Source organism: Danio rerio, chromosome 4 (assembly GCF_052040795.2).
Source record: "Danio rerio strain M-AB ecotype USA chromosome 4, GRCz13ab, whole genome shotgun sequence".
Taxonomy (NCBI): domain Eukaryota; kingdom Metazoa; phylum Chordata; class Actinopteri; order Cypriniformes; family Danionidae; genus Danio; species Danio rerio.
This window is the reverse complement of record NC_141024.2, coordinates 16,568,292-16,582,689: the sequence shown is the minus strand read 5'-3', so window position 1 is coordinate 16,582,689 and position 14,398 is coordinate 16,568,292. Positions and strand designations below refer to the sequence as shown.

At 38.4% G+C, this 14,398-nt stretch overlaps 2 long non-coding RNA genes across 2 annotated transcripts; both read right to left on the bottom strand.

Moving 5' to 3' along the window:
- Window positions 1-4,210: 4,210 nt before the first annotated feature.
- LOC103910432 (uncharacterized) lies at window positions 4,211-6,309 on the bottom strand. Its single transcript, XR_015483052.1, has 3 exons — window positions 6,102-6,309; window positions 5,401-5,497; window positions 4,211-4,666 (listed from the first exon to the last, which is right to left on the bottom strand). It is a non-coding gene; the product is annotated as an uncharacterized LOC103910432 (long non-coding RNA).
- A 3,975-nt stretch (window positions 6,310-10,284) lies between these two features.
- Window positions 10,285-14,389, bottom strand: LOC101884774 (uncharacterized). Its single transcript, XR_015483016.1, has 4 exons — window positions 14,215-14,389; window positions 13,410-13,496; window positions 11,675-11,782; window positions 10,285-11,586 (listed from the first exon to the last, which is right to left on the bottom strand). It is a non-coding gene; the product is annotated as an uncharacterized LOC101884774 (long non-coding RNA).
- Between the last annotated feature and the right edge of the window lie 9 nt (window positions 14,390-14,398).

Sequence of the window (14,398 nt, the reverse complement as noted above, 5' to 3'; positions counted from 1 at the left end):
GTCTGTACAGGTGCTGTAACTTATATTTCACTCTGATTTTACTAATATTCTGTTAAAACAGGCAGAAGTAGGATTTGGACCCACGACTCCATCATCAAGTACACATCTCTCTGGGATTGAACCAGCAACTTCTTAACCCATGAGGCATTGCTCTGCTGCTGAGCCACAGTCCACATGTGGAATGATGTGCTGGAACTCATATTCATCTATTATTTCACTTCCTCTTGATCAATAATTGAGCAGAGCTGGGATATATTATTTCACACTTGTATGTGGTGTTTTAGACACTTAGCTGGATTTCATAATCACCATTTATCACAATCAATTGAGGGATTTTGAACCCATGAAAGTATTAAGACTAAACATGAGTATATCCACATGCGCCACTGTGACTTGCACAATTTAAACTGGTGTTTTGGACATTTTGTTGGATTTAAGAACAGTAAGGTTTCATTTCCAGACTTGAGCACAGAGAGTGCAGCTGATTATCCACTGAGACACAGAGCCTGTAATGAGGGCAGGAGATTTTCACACACTTCTTTTATTCAGTTTGAGTTTCTGGCTCTTGATAATCCAATAACTTCAGTCTATTATCTGTGTATAAAGTTATTTCTGCTGTTCGAGTAATTAAGTAAGCTTCTTGTTAGCTGAAGGTCCTTCATTAACAGCCTCAGGTGTTTTGAATCAGGTTGGAGGTGAACTGGAGAGTGGATCATCAGGATCAGGATTAGACAACTGCTTGAGAGAAAAAAAGGCTCAATTTAATTCAGATTTCATGTATTAATGCAGATCCACATATTGTCCACAAGACGGAGCTGAAACACTGATTTGTTCTCATGCATCAACGCATTTAATGGCAGCTTCATTTAAAACAGAGATGAATGTCATCAGATCAGTGTTTCAGCTCCATCTTGTGGACAATATGTGGATCTGCATTAATACACGAAACCTGAATTAAATCGAGCCTTTTTTTCTTTCTCAAGCAGTTGTCTGATCCTGATCCTGTAGATCCACTCTCCAGTTCACCTCCAACCTGATTCAAAACACCTGAGGCTGTTAATGAAGGACCTTTAGTTAACAAGAAGCTTCAAGCTAATCTGACACACTTTGCAATTCAATCAATCATAAAGCATGTATTTGACTATGACATCTATTTACAAATAATGAGTGTTTTTTAGTGTGAGTTTGATTTGGAAATAAGAATAAAGGTGTATTTGCTTTTATTTATTCACTTCATTGATTTATTTGACCATTTTTATAATTATTAGTTGTGCATCTGACATTTTAAGGTCATCAAAAAATTACCCGGACAGCAGAAATAACTTTGTCACACAAACTTACACAGATAATAGACTGAAAGATTAGATTATCAGGAGCTGAATAAAAAGAAGTGTGTGAAAATCTCCTGCCCTCATTACAGGCTCTGTGTCTCAGTAGATAATCAGCTGCACTCTCTGTGCTCAAGTCAGGAAATGAAACCGTACTGTTCTTAAATCCAACAAAATGTCCAAAACACCAGTTTAAATTGTGCAAGTCACAGTGGCGCATGTGGTTATACCCATGTTCAGTCTTAATACTTTCATGGGTTCAAAATCCCTCAATTGATTGTGATAAATGGTGATTATGAAATCCAGCTAAGTGTCTAAAACACCACATACAAGTGTGAAATAATATATCCCAGCTCTGCTCAATTATTGATCAAGAGGAAGTGAAATAATAGATGAATACGAGTTCCAGCACATCATTCTACATGTGGACTGTGGCTCAGCAGCAGAGCAATGCCTCATGGGTTAAGAAGTTGCTGGTTCAATCCCAGAGAGATGTGTACTTGATGATGGAGTCGTGGGTCCAAATCCTACTTCTGCCTGTTTTAACAGAATATTTGTAAAATCAGAGTGAAATATAAGTTCCAGCACCTGAACAGACAACAGATCTGTGCCTCAGTGGTTAGTGCTTTGTGAGGCCAATAAGAAGTTCTAGGTTCAAATCTCATTATTGCATAGATTAAATAAGTGGCATTATATCTGACAAACTTTGCTAAACTCCTCAAACAAGCGTGAAAGCCACAGTGGTGCTACTGGCTGAACACATGTTCTCCATGCTGAAGACTGTTGTAAAGACTTGGGTTCAAAGCCCAGCTCTGCTCATTTATTGCACATCAGGCAGTGAAATATTAGTCAAATATGAGTTCCAGCATGTGATGTATAATGAGAAATGTGGCTCAGTGGTAGAGCATTGCGCTCTCTTCAAAGAGATCTGGGTTCAAGCCTCACTCAAGCTTTAAATGTTTTCATGTTCACTTGAATAGTCAAATATGAGTTCCAGCACATCTTTCTTTATGTGATCTGTGGCTCAGTGGTAGAGCAATGCCTCGTGGGTTAAGAGGTCGCTGGTTCAATCCCAGCCAGATCACTGCGATATGTGTGAATGTGGTGTGAAAGAAGGGGTGGGATGGGTCGGGTCCCACCCTGACCTATGGGGCCATGTACAGCAGGGGTTATGCTGCTTTTTACCACAAAATAAATTTAGCTGTATAAAAATCTGGACCCCCGTCCCTTCTCCTCCCGTTTCGGTTACCATCATTTCTTTCCAGAGGGACGACCCTCCAGAAAGAAAATGATGGTAACCGACACACCAAACCTCAAACACAAGGTGCGGGTCTCACCTGTCCTGCAGCAGACGTCCATCCTTACAGTCCATGGCTGTCAAATGTCCCAGAGCTCTGATTCTGTTGGCTGAACAGTCCAAACACAACCTTCATTCTGGAGAGGAAACACACAAATGAACATTTAACAGCAGAAAACACATCTAAAACACCAGAGTTCATCACTTCATCATCAACGTAACAGCTCATAAACAGAAGATCACATGTACAGATATATAGATATTGTCTATTTGACAGGTACAGTATTAAACACTGTCTGCGGCTCTACAAAATCTCTTTAATTGACACTTTTTACAAGCTTGAGTCCAGATTTTTGCTGCTTTACAATATAAATATCTTAATTTTACTCGTAAAAAATACATAAACAAAGTCTGACAGTGACAATAGCAAGAAAGATGTAAACAAAGTCTGATAATCATCATGTAAGCTGAGACAACCTTCAGTCAAGCTCATGTTGAAATAGCAAATCCCCCTTGTAATATAGTGTAGATTAAAGACACCATCAAAATCATTTAAAATCTTACAGTGTTCAACATATTTCATCCATCATAATGTAAATATAAATAAACTGACAGACGAGTCTTACACAACATCTCAGTAAATATATACCAGTGATTATTGTAAATGTGTAAAGACTGTTCCACAGCTCATGTCAGTCACTTTACAAGCAAAACAATGACTTAAAGAGAAATGACACTTACAGGTGAGTCTCTTCACTCCATTCCTGCACTTTATCGCAGATTCCGCTGCTTTAATTTGCTGTTGAGCTGGAATATGTGCTGTTTAAACACATTAAGAGTCTGTCGCTAAGCTGTCATCTGTAAATTGTGTATTTAAATCAAACTGCACGCGTTTTGTTTTGGTGTCTGTCATCACGCGCTCCTTGTTGTCAAACAAACACCTGAAGCTGTGAGTCAGACTGGACGCGAAGCCGCTCGCGCCGCCTAGTGGAGCGGATGAAGATCTGCACTTTCGCTTCTGTGTACTCGATAGACTTTAGGTATTATGCGACTTTGAACTGGGGCTTGATTTATGTACATTTGCAAACGAATCTATGATTTATTCAGGAGCTGAACACGCTGATGGGGTAAAGAAAGTGCTAAATGGCCAAACCTCAAGTTTAAACACTCAAAACAGGACAAAATATTTCCAGAGGCTTGTTTAGTCTGTATCTCTGTGCAGTTTATCTGTTTCACATCTGTATTAAGTGATGTTCACTTGTTTTAGTTTACTTTAAGTTCTGTTTGCAAACCCAAGCAGCATTTCTAGTAGAGTTTGACTGATTGTTGAGTGCATACAGCATATTTGGACAAATAAATCTGTTAAATAGTGAATTCCTCTGAGAGCAGGTCAGTCCTTCAGCTCCATCTTGTGGACAGTAAGAGGACCTGCATTAACACATCAAAAATTAATTAAATCGAGCTTTTTCTTGTCTCGAGCGTTTGTCTAATCCTGATCCTGAAGATCCACTTCAGTATTTCACCTCCAGCCTGATCAATAACACCTGATGCTGTTAATCAAAGTCTTTCAGATCACAAGAAGCTTCAAGGTGAATGAGACTCTTTATTTCAAATAACTTGAATAAACAAATGGTATATACAAATGACGTTCGTGTCATCAATTTAATTAATGATTATTTCTGCATGAGACATTTTAAATTAATCCAAAAATTAGTCTTGCATGAAAAATAAATGCATTAAAAGTCTCTGCCGCTCCTCACAGGCTCTGTGGCTCAGTGGATAATCAGCTGCAACTTCTACACTCAATACTTGAGTACAAATCCCTCTTTTGATTGTGAAAAACTGATGTAAATAAATCAACAAAGTGTCCAAAACACCAATGCTAGGAGTGAAGTCACAGTGGTGCAAGCAGTAAAACACATGTTCTCTGATGATGGAGTCTTGGGTTCAAATCCTGCTGCAGCATGTTGATGTTTTCTTCACAGGCTTGTTGTAAAATCAGAGTGAAATAAAAGTTCCAGCACATGACCTGGAAACAGATCTGTGGATCAGTGGGTAGAGCGTAGTGTTGTTATCGAGGAACGCTGGCTTCAAATCACATTAGTGTATACGTTAAATAACTGCCATTATATCTGACAAACTTTGCTAAATTCCCCAAACAAGTATAAAAGCCACAGTGGTGCTACTGGCTGAACACATGTTCTCCATGCTGAAGACTGTCGTAAAAACTTGGGTTCGAAGCCCAGCTCTGCTCATTTATTGCACATCAGGCAGTGAAATATTAGTCAAATATGAGCCCCAGCAGGTGATGTATAATGAGAAATGTGGCTCAGTGGTAGAGCATTGCGCTCTCATCAAAGAGATCTGGGTTCAAACCTCACTCAAGCTTTAAATGTTTTCATGTTCACTTGAATAGTCAAATATGAGTTCCAGCACATCTTTCTTTATGTGATCTGTGGCTCAGTGGTAGAGCAATGCCTCGTGGGTTAAGAGGTCGCTGGTTCAATCCCAGCCAGATCACTGCGATATGTGTGAATGTGGTGTGAAAGAAGGGGTGGGATGGGTCGGGTCCCACCCTGACCTACGGGGCCATGTACAGCAGGGGTTATGCTGCTTTTTACCACAAAATTAAATTTAGCTGTATAAAAATCTGGACCCCCGTCCCTTCTCCTCCCGTTTCGGTTACCATCATTTCCTTTCCAGAGGGACGACCCTCCAGAAAGAAAATGATGGTAACCGACACACCAAACCTCAAACACAAGGTGCGGGTCTCACCTGTCCTGCAGCAGACGTCCATCCTTACAGTCCATGGCTGTCAAATGTCCCAGAGCTCTGATTCTGTTGGCTGAACAGTCCAAACACAACCTTCACTCTGGAGAGGAAACACACAAATGAACACTTAACAGCAGAAAACACATCTAAAACACCAGAGTTCATCACTTCATCATCAACGTAACAGCTCATAAACAGAAGATCACATGTACAGATATATAGATATTGTCTATTTGACAGGTACAGTATTAAACACTGTCTGCGGCTCTACAAAATCTCTTTAATTGACACTTTTTACAAGCATGAGTCCAGATTTTTGCTGCTTTACAATATAAATATCTTAATTCTACTCGTAAAAAATACATAAACAAAGTCTGACAGTGACAATAGCAAGAAAGATGTAAACAAAGTCTGATAATCATCATGTAAGCTGAGACAACCTTCAGTCAAGCTCATGTTGAAATAGCAAATCCCCCTTGTAATATAGTGTAGATTAAAGACACCATCAAAATCATTTAAAATCTTACAGTGTTCAACATATTTCATCCATCATAATGTAAATATAAATAAACTGACAGACGAGTCTTTCACAACATCTCAGTAAATATATATCAGTGGTTATTATAATAATGTAAAGACTTTTCCACAGCTCATGTCAGTCACTTTACAAGCAAAACAATGACTTAAAGAGAAATGACACTTACAGGTGAGTCTCTTCACTCCATTCCTGCACTTTATCGCAGATTCCGCTGCTTTAATTCGCTGTTGAGCTGGAATATGTGCTGTTTAAACACATTAAGAGTCTGTCGCTAAGCTGTCATCTGTAAATTGTGTATTTAAATCAAACTGCACGCGTTTTGTTTTGGTGTCTGTCATCACGCGCTCCTTGTTGTCAAACAAACACCTGAAGCTGTGAGTCAGACTGGACGCGAAGCCGCTCGCGCCGCCTAGTGGAGCGGATGAAGATCTGCACTTTCGCTTCTGTGTACTCGATAGACTTTAGGTATTATACGACTTTGAACTGGGGCTTGATTTATGTACATTTGCAAACGAATCAGTGATTTATTCAGGAGCTGAACACGCTGATGGGGTAAAGATAGTGCTAAATGGCCAAACCTCAAGTTTAAACACTCAAAACAGGACAAAATATTTCCAGAGGCTTGTTTAGTCTGTATCTCTGTGCAGTTTATCTGTTTCACATCTGTATTAAGTGATGTTCACTTGTTTTAGTTTACTTTAAGTTCTGTTTGCAAACCCAAGCAGCATTTCTAGTAGAGTTTGACTGATTGTTGAGTGCATACAGCATATTTGGACAAATAAATCTGTTAAATAGTGAATTCCTCTGAGAGCAGGTCAGTCCTTCAGCTCCATCTTGTGGACAGTAAGAGGACCTGCATTAACACATCAAAAATTAATTAAATCGAGCTTTTTCTTGTCTCGAGCGTTTGTCTAATCCTGATCCTGAAGATCCACTTCAGTATTTCACCTCCAGCCTGATCAATAACACCTGATGCTGTTAATCAAAGTCTTTCAGATCACAAGAAGCTTCAAGGTGAATGAGACTCTTTATTTCAAATAACTTGAATAAACAAATGGTATATACAAATGACGTTCGTGTCATCAATTTAATTAATGATTATTTCTGCATGAGACATTTTAAATTAATCCAAAAATGAGTCGTGCATGAAAAATAAATGCATTAAAAGTCTCTGACGCTCCTCACAGGCTCTGTGGCTCAGTGGATAATCAGCTGCAACTTCTACACTCAATACTAGAGTACAAATCCCTCTTTAGATTGTGAAAAACTGATGTAAATAAATCAACAAAGTGTCCAAAACACCAATGCTAGGAGTGAAGTCACAGTGGTGCAAGTAGTAAAACACATGTGCTCTGATGATGGAGTCTTGGGTTCAAATCCTGCTGCAGCATGTTGATGTTTTCTTCACAGGCTTGTTGTAAAATCAGAGTGAAATAAAAGTTCCAGCACATGACCTGGAAACAGATCTGTGGATCAGTGGGTAGAGCGTAGTGTTGTTATCGAGGAACGCTGGCTTCAAATCACATTAGTGTATACGTTAAATAAGTGGCATTATATCTGACAAACTTTGCTAAATTCCTCAAACAAGTGTGAAAGCCACAGTGGTGCTACTGGCTGAACACATGTTCTCCATGCTGAAGACTGTCGTAAAAACTTGGGTTCGAAGCCCGGCTCTGCTCATTTATTGCACATCAGGCAGTGAAATATTAGTCAAATATGAGCCCCAGCAGGTGATGTATAATGAGAAATGTGGCTCAGTGGTAGAGCATTGTGCTCTCATCAAAGAGATCTGGGTTCAAGCTTCACTCAAGCTTTAAATGTTTTCATGTTCACTTGAATAGTCAAATATGAGTTCCAGCACATCTTTCTTTATGTGATCTGTGGCTCAGTGGTAGAGCAATGCCTTGTGGGTTAAGAGGTCGCTGGTTCAATCCCAGCTGGATCACTGCGATATGTGTGAATGTGGTGTGAAAGAAGGGGTGGGATGGGTCGGGTCCCACCCTGACCTACGGGGCCATGTACAGCAGGGGTTATGCTGCTTTTTACCAAAAAATAAATTTAGCTGTATAAAAATCTGGACCCCCGTCCCTTCTCCTCCCGTTTCGGTTACCATCATTTCCTTTCCAGAGGGACGACCCTCCAGAAAGAAAATGATGGTAACCGACACACCAAACCTCAAACACAAGGTGCGGGTCTCACCTGTCCTGCAGCAGACGTCCATCCTTACAGTCCATGGCTGTCAACTGTCCCAGAGCTCTGATTCTGTTGGCTGAACAGTCCAAACACAACCTTCACTCTGGAGAGGAAACACACAAATGAACACTTAACAGCAGAAAACACATCTAAAACACCAGAGTTCATCACTTCATCATCAACGTAACAGCTCATAAACAGAAGATCACATGTACAGATATATAGATATTGTCTATTTGACAGGTACAGTATTAAACACTGTCTGCGGCTCTACAAAATCTTTTTAACTGACCTTTTTATCAAGCATAAGTCCAGATTTTTGCTGCTTTACAATATAAATATCTTAATTCTACTCGTAAAAAATACATAAACAAAGTCTGACAGTGACAATAGCAAGAAAGATGTAAACAAAGTCTGATAATCATCATGTAAGCTGAGACAACCTTCAGTCAAGCTCATGTTGAAATAGCAAATCCCCCTTGTAATATAGTGTAGGTTAAAGACACCATCAAAATCATTTAAAATCTTACAGTGTTCAACATATTTCATCCATCATAATGTAAATATAAATAAACTGACAGACGAGTCTTTCACAACATCTCAGTAAATATATACCAATTATTATTATAGTAATTTAAAGACTGTTCCACAGCTCATGTCAGTCACTTTACAAGCAAAGCAATGACTTAAAGAGAAATGACACTTACAGGTGAGTCTCTTCACTCCATTCCTGCACTTTATCGCAGATTCCGCTGCTTTAATTCGCTGTTGAGCTGGAATATGTGCTGTTTAAACACATTAAGAGTCTGTCGCTAAGCTGTCATCTGTAAATTGTGTATTTAAATCAAACTGCACGCGTTTTGTTTTGGTGTCTGTCATCACGCGCTCCTTGTTGTCAAACAAACACCTGAAGCTGTGAGTCAGACTGGACGCGAAGCCGCTCGCGCCGCCTAGTGGAGCGGATGAAGATCTGCACTTTCGCTTTCACTTTGCAAGTCGCGTTGTAATGTAAAAAACTTACAAATAATAATTTATTGGTCAATAACTTCAGTCGAAAACGTATAGGTGTCTTTACTATCTGCATACTCATCCCCTATTTATTACCTATTCTTAGTTTGCAGTAGTTTTAGTACAACAACATTCAGCGCTCTCTTGTGGCCGGTGAAAGTATGAGCAAATAATTAAAGTTAAACATCATCTTGCAGGTGAGGACTGAATTTATTTTCATTTTAAACACACACACACACACACACACACACACACACACACACACACACACACACACACACACACACACACACACACACACACACACACACACACACACACACACACACACACAAAAACAGTAGATTTAGTAATACAGTCCTCTGATCATTGTTTTGAGGGGGGAAAAATCATGTTTATAGCAGTTTATCATAGGCAACTAAACATACACAAACATTAAACTTGGTGGCGCAGTGGGAATTTCATTACCTTGCAACAAGAAACCCAGAGTTCAAATCCCAATTTGCCTCAACATTTATGAAATAATAAAAAGAGCAGCAATTTATTTGAGTTCAAACCTGATATCTTATGTTGAACCCAATCAAAGTGTCTGCAAATGCAGTCCTGGACAATAAAGTTAGGCTGGTGTTGGACTTGTCCTAGTCTTCCCAGGTTAAAACATCAGTCAGAGGCTTTAAATAAGTTAAATTAATTTAATTAATTAGCTGAATAAAGCATCATAGAGCTCTGAGCTGCAATGGCTTCACACAGCACAGGTGGCCAGCTACTGTCAAAACACATTTTCTGCACTGCAGCCTATATTTATCATCAATCTTCAGCTTCAGTAAGAAAGATCCTCCATCCAGTTCAGCCCAATCACCACATATCGGGCAGAACAGCTACTCTGGCAAAACAAAGTCACGCACACACATATCAGAGCACACGAGAGTGAGCCTGCACCCATCCCATCAGTGTTTCTTCCTTCATTCCTGTTTAAAAAAAGAAAAAAACAAGCACATTCTAAAAGAAAGAGCTGTAACATTTTGCTGAGAACAAGTTCTCAGAATTTAACTTCTCCCTTCTATCACTGTGCCCTGGCTATCAGTCACAAGAAGCCACGGCTGTTATGGAGCAAGGATGAGGTTAAGCACAAAAAACATAAGTTTATATATTTGATTAAAACTTTATTAAACTATTAGTACATAAAACAAAGTTAGAAAACATGATGATTTCTTTTCTGGCTCCATTGGTTAAGCACATCTTACTTAAAGACAAGGCTGTGATGGAGTCACATGTTCAAACCCCAGTTCAGAGTATCAAACAAGTCAGTTTTACTGCTTTATTATGTGAGCTCAGGCCACTGACAGGTGAAATAAAGTTCCTTCATGTGTCCGAACATGAGATGTGTGGTTCCCAAGTAAGAGCACCTTACTTGTTAATTAACAGTGTCAGTATTTAGCGATTCACAAGTGTTTTCTGTATTCAGTTGTGAATTGCATTATGGAATGTTGATCTCCGCTTTGTCCACTTTTGATGTTGCAAATTCAACTCTAAAGTTTAATAAAGTGACTTTTATTGACATTTTAGTAGTCTTGAATGAATATAAGAAATAATATATAGAGAAATAAGTCTGTAAAAAGACAGAAAATGTACTGGTAAGTCACTTTAAACTATTCAAAATGCCGATAAGTCACTTTTTTTAAATTTTCAAAGGGTAAAAGTTGTTGTAGGAATGATCAATGTCCCATAATGCTATTCAAAAACATAAATAAATGGGGAAAAATAAAAACATGAATCACAAATTATAAAAATCTGCTAATTTATAGATATTTTTACAGTCTAAGTGATATAAAGTCAACTAGAATAGTATATAAATGTTAAACAGCATTTCTCCTAAAGACACATGGATTGATGTCTTTTTTTGTGTGACTGGAAATATGATGATGAGATTATAAGTTAGGGAACAACAAGCAATGTGTTTGATTTTCTGAAAGTCTGACAATTCAGCAATAGAGCAGCATGAAAACAAAGTCTAAATGAGCTCTGCAGCAGCATTATACTTAAATAATATATATATAAGCAAGGAAGACTTACAGGTGAGTTGTGTTGTCACTTAAGCATCAGAAACATTGAAAGCTTGATTATGCTTAAAGACTGCACTTTATGAATTGTAATTAGCGCCAGTGTACTTAAATACACTTCAGATTGGGTCTCGTGTTGGCCATGTTGGCTCCGCTGGGTATTGAAGACAAGGTTGTGTTGTGGTCCAAAGGGTTCAAGACCCTGTTAGACTAGTAACTTTAGCAGTTTTTAGTATAAATACAGGGAACATAACAGTTGAACAGTGAGTGAGAAGGTGTGGGGGATCAGGGCGTCCCCACTGAGCAACCAAATCATGTCTAGCAGTAGTTCTGCTCTTGTCCACATGCTTCTGCTGGATGAGTGTTGATGCACCAAACACGCCCCTTTCTCTGCAGAGCAAACACAGACATAAAGCTGTGAATTTCTTTCGATATGTGATGGTTTTCGTAAGAAGCAGAACACTGTGAATTCACACACCAAACTGACTCTAAACTGAAGGATGTTTCCGGAAAGCCTCAAGCTCTCACTGCACACTGCACTTTTCTCCCCATAGACTTCCATTCATACATGTAGCACCCTCACCGCCTGATGAGGGACAATAATGTTAATAAAAACACAGGGAACACAGAGCTGCTGCTGCTGCTTCACGTCAGAGTCTGTGTATTGTTTTTTAAAATGAATGCACTTAAAAGTATACTTTCACATTGTAGAACAACATATGTAAACATCTTCACAGATATTATATATATACACATATCACAAAATAATCACATGCATATTCCCTGCACATTACTGTTATAAATTACTATAAAGTAATTATATGATTCTTCCTAAATAAACTATTCACGGTTTAATTATTCTATAACACACACAAAGGCATATAACCGACCTACACATATATCTCTCTTTATATATACATTGTAACCAACTATGGGAAATAATAGCACTTTGTGACTTTATAATTACTTTTGTAACAATATTCACTTTGTTAGTTGTTATGTTGATACATATAATATACATTCACTTGACCGTTTCTTCAGTTGGCATTTAAATCATCACTGTTACCGTTGGAATTACAGTGCAGAGCGTATATATATACAGTTAATACAAACTCTTATATATATTAATATACACTATCAGGTTAATTTAATAGATGACATTTGTTGCTTTTATATCTCTAAAGTATATTCAACACATTTTGATAACAATTTCAATATTTCATACCTGATGAGGGACAATAATGTTAATAAAAACACAGGAAACACGGAGCTGCTGCTGCTTCACGTCAGAGTCTGTGTATTGTTTGAGCAGCAAGCCCCTCCCCCTCATTAGGTATGAAGTAGAAGTAGCCAATCGGAAAAATGTAAATCATAGCATTACATTACATTAATTTACAATATTTATTTTCTATTTTCTACTTAATAAAATGCAAGTGTACAGACTAGAAAGACAAATAAACTTGGATATTTAATTTCTAATAATTCGTAACCACTTCATACGCATGCTGATGCGTCAGACGGGAAATGCAAGATCATGAGTCAAGTTTTGCAGTTCGCTGCGATGCAAAGTTTAAGCTTGGTGAACTCTGACCTGCGAAATCGCATCACTTGACTTTCCTGAGACCATTCGAGGATCAAAACACGACCTCTCTGACCAGAAATTTTAAATATGGAGCAATCGCTCGCTTTTTTTAAAATGTCTAACAATCTAGTTTAATCCCGCCCCCTTTCGCAGTGCCATACGACAGAATGTCAGGAAACACAATCAACAGATGTAGTACTATGTTCTGACCCATTTGCTGCATTAAATCATATAAACAGTTAGAGGTTATCTTCAAAACAGGATTTGATGTATCAGATTTGCACAAAATTCACACTAAAATCACTGCTTTGAAAAAATGAGAATCAATCCGAGAAGTGTTTGCAAATCCACACTCTACCGAATATACACAGGTAAAAAAACGAAAATACATTAGTAGAAATTGAGTAATGTTTCTGGTTAAGCAGGTGTTCAAGGAGTGTGATAAGGCGCAAAAAACACTATGCACAAATACAAAAATTTGAAAAAATCCACAAGACAAAAACTGTACTGTAAATGCTGGTAAGGTTGTGAGAGGTTGTGAAAGCTAGCGCCTAATGCATTACGCCAGAAGTACCGATACACAGCAATCACTGTACCACATGTGTGAAAAACGCCCAGTGAAAAGTCTGACCGGTCCATCAGCAGATGAGCATCATTACTGTCAATTTCTATCCACATGCTTCTGCTGGATGAGTGTGCTGCTCCAAACAACCTTATCCTGCAGAGCAAAGACAAACATTAAGCAATTATCTTTTTATATCTGATGGTTTTCATGAGAACCGAAACAGTGCAGATTCACACACGTACTCTATTAACTAACATCAGGACAGTATGATGCTTGTTAATGTTTAGGACACACTAAAATTACAATTTTTTCCAAAATGGAACAAAGCCTTACACTTAGGGAGAAAACACCGGCTTAGATTTACACAAAGCTCATTGTCAGAATGAGCTCAAGAAGCAACTGGTTTAACACAGCAGTGAGGAGTCCACACACACACACTCCTGTGCATGACAGTGGACACAGCATTTAGGAGACCACAGAGGAGATCCAAATCAGAATTATGCATCAATACTTGCAGCATTTCCTCATGCAATCTAAGTAAGTCAGTAAGAGATACTATAGGTCATTTTCCCTCTGTGGTTCAGTTCTGTAAGATACACTTCATGTCCACATGGATTAGCTGGAAAATGAGTTGTTTTAAAATAGACTTTAGGAGTCTGCAAATATCATAACAACATGAAAAATTATTGACCCTGAACTCAAATAATAGATAACTTTGAGTCAAATATATATATTTGAAGCATAAACAAATTGTAAAACACTATATTTGTAGGACCTCTTGTCTCTTCTACTGTTTGTGTTTATATTTCGGCCATGTGCTATATGCCAACTGCAGTTCAACACATTGGACATTTCATTATTATTTTCTTACCCCTTCAGTTGGGAAGCTGATCATCCGTTAGATGCCATGTTTATCTGCTGCTCGAGACCATTGAAAGAAGATCACAGACGTGATTTAAAATATATAAAACTAAAAACGCATCCCGTCTCCAACGACACACTTGTTTGTTTACATGCATTAAAACCACTGACACTGATTCACTTCCGCTCCACTA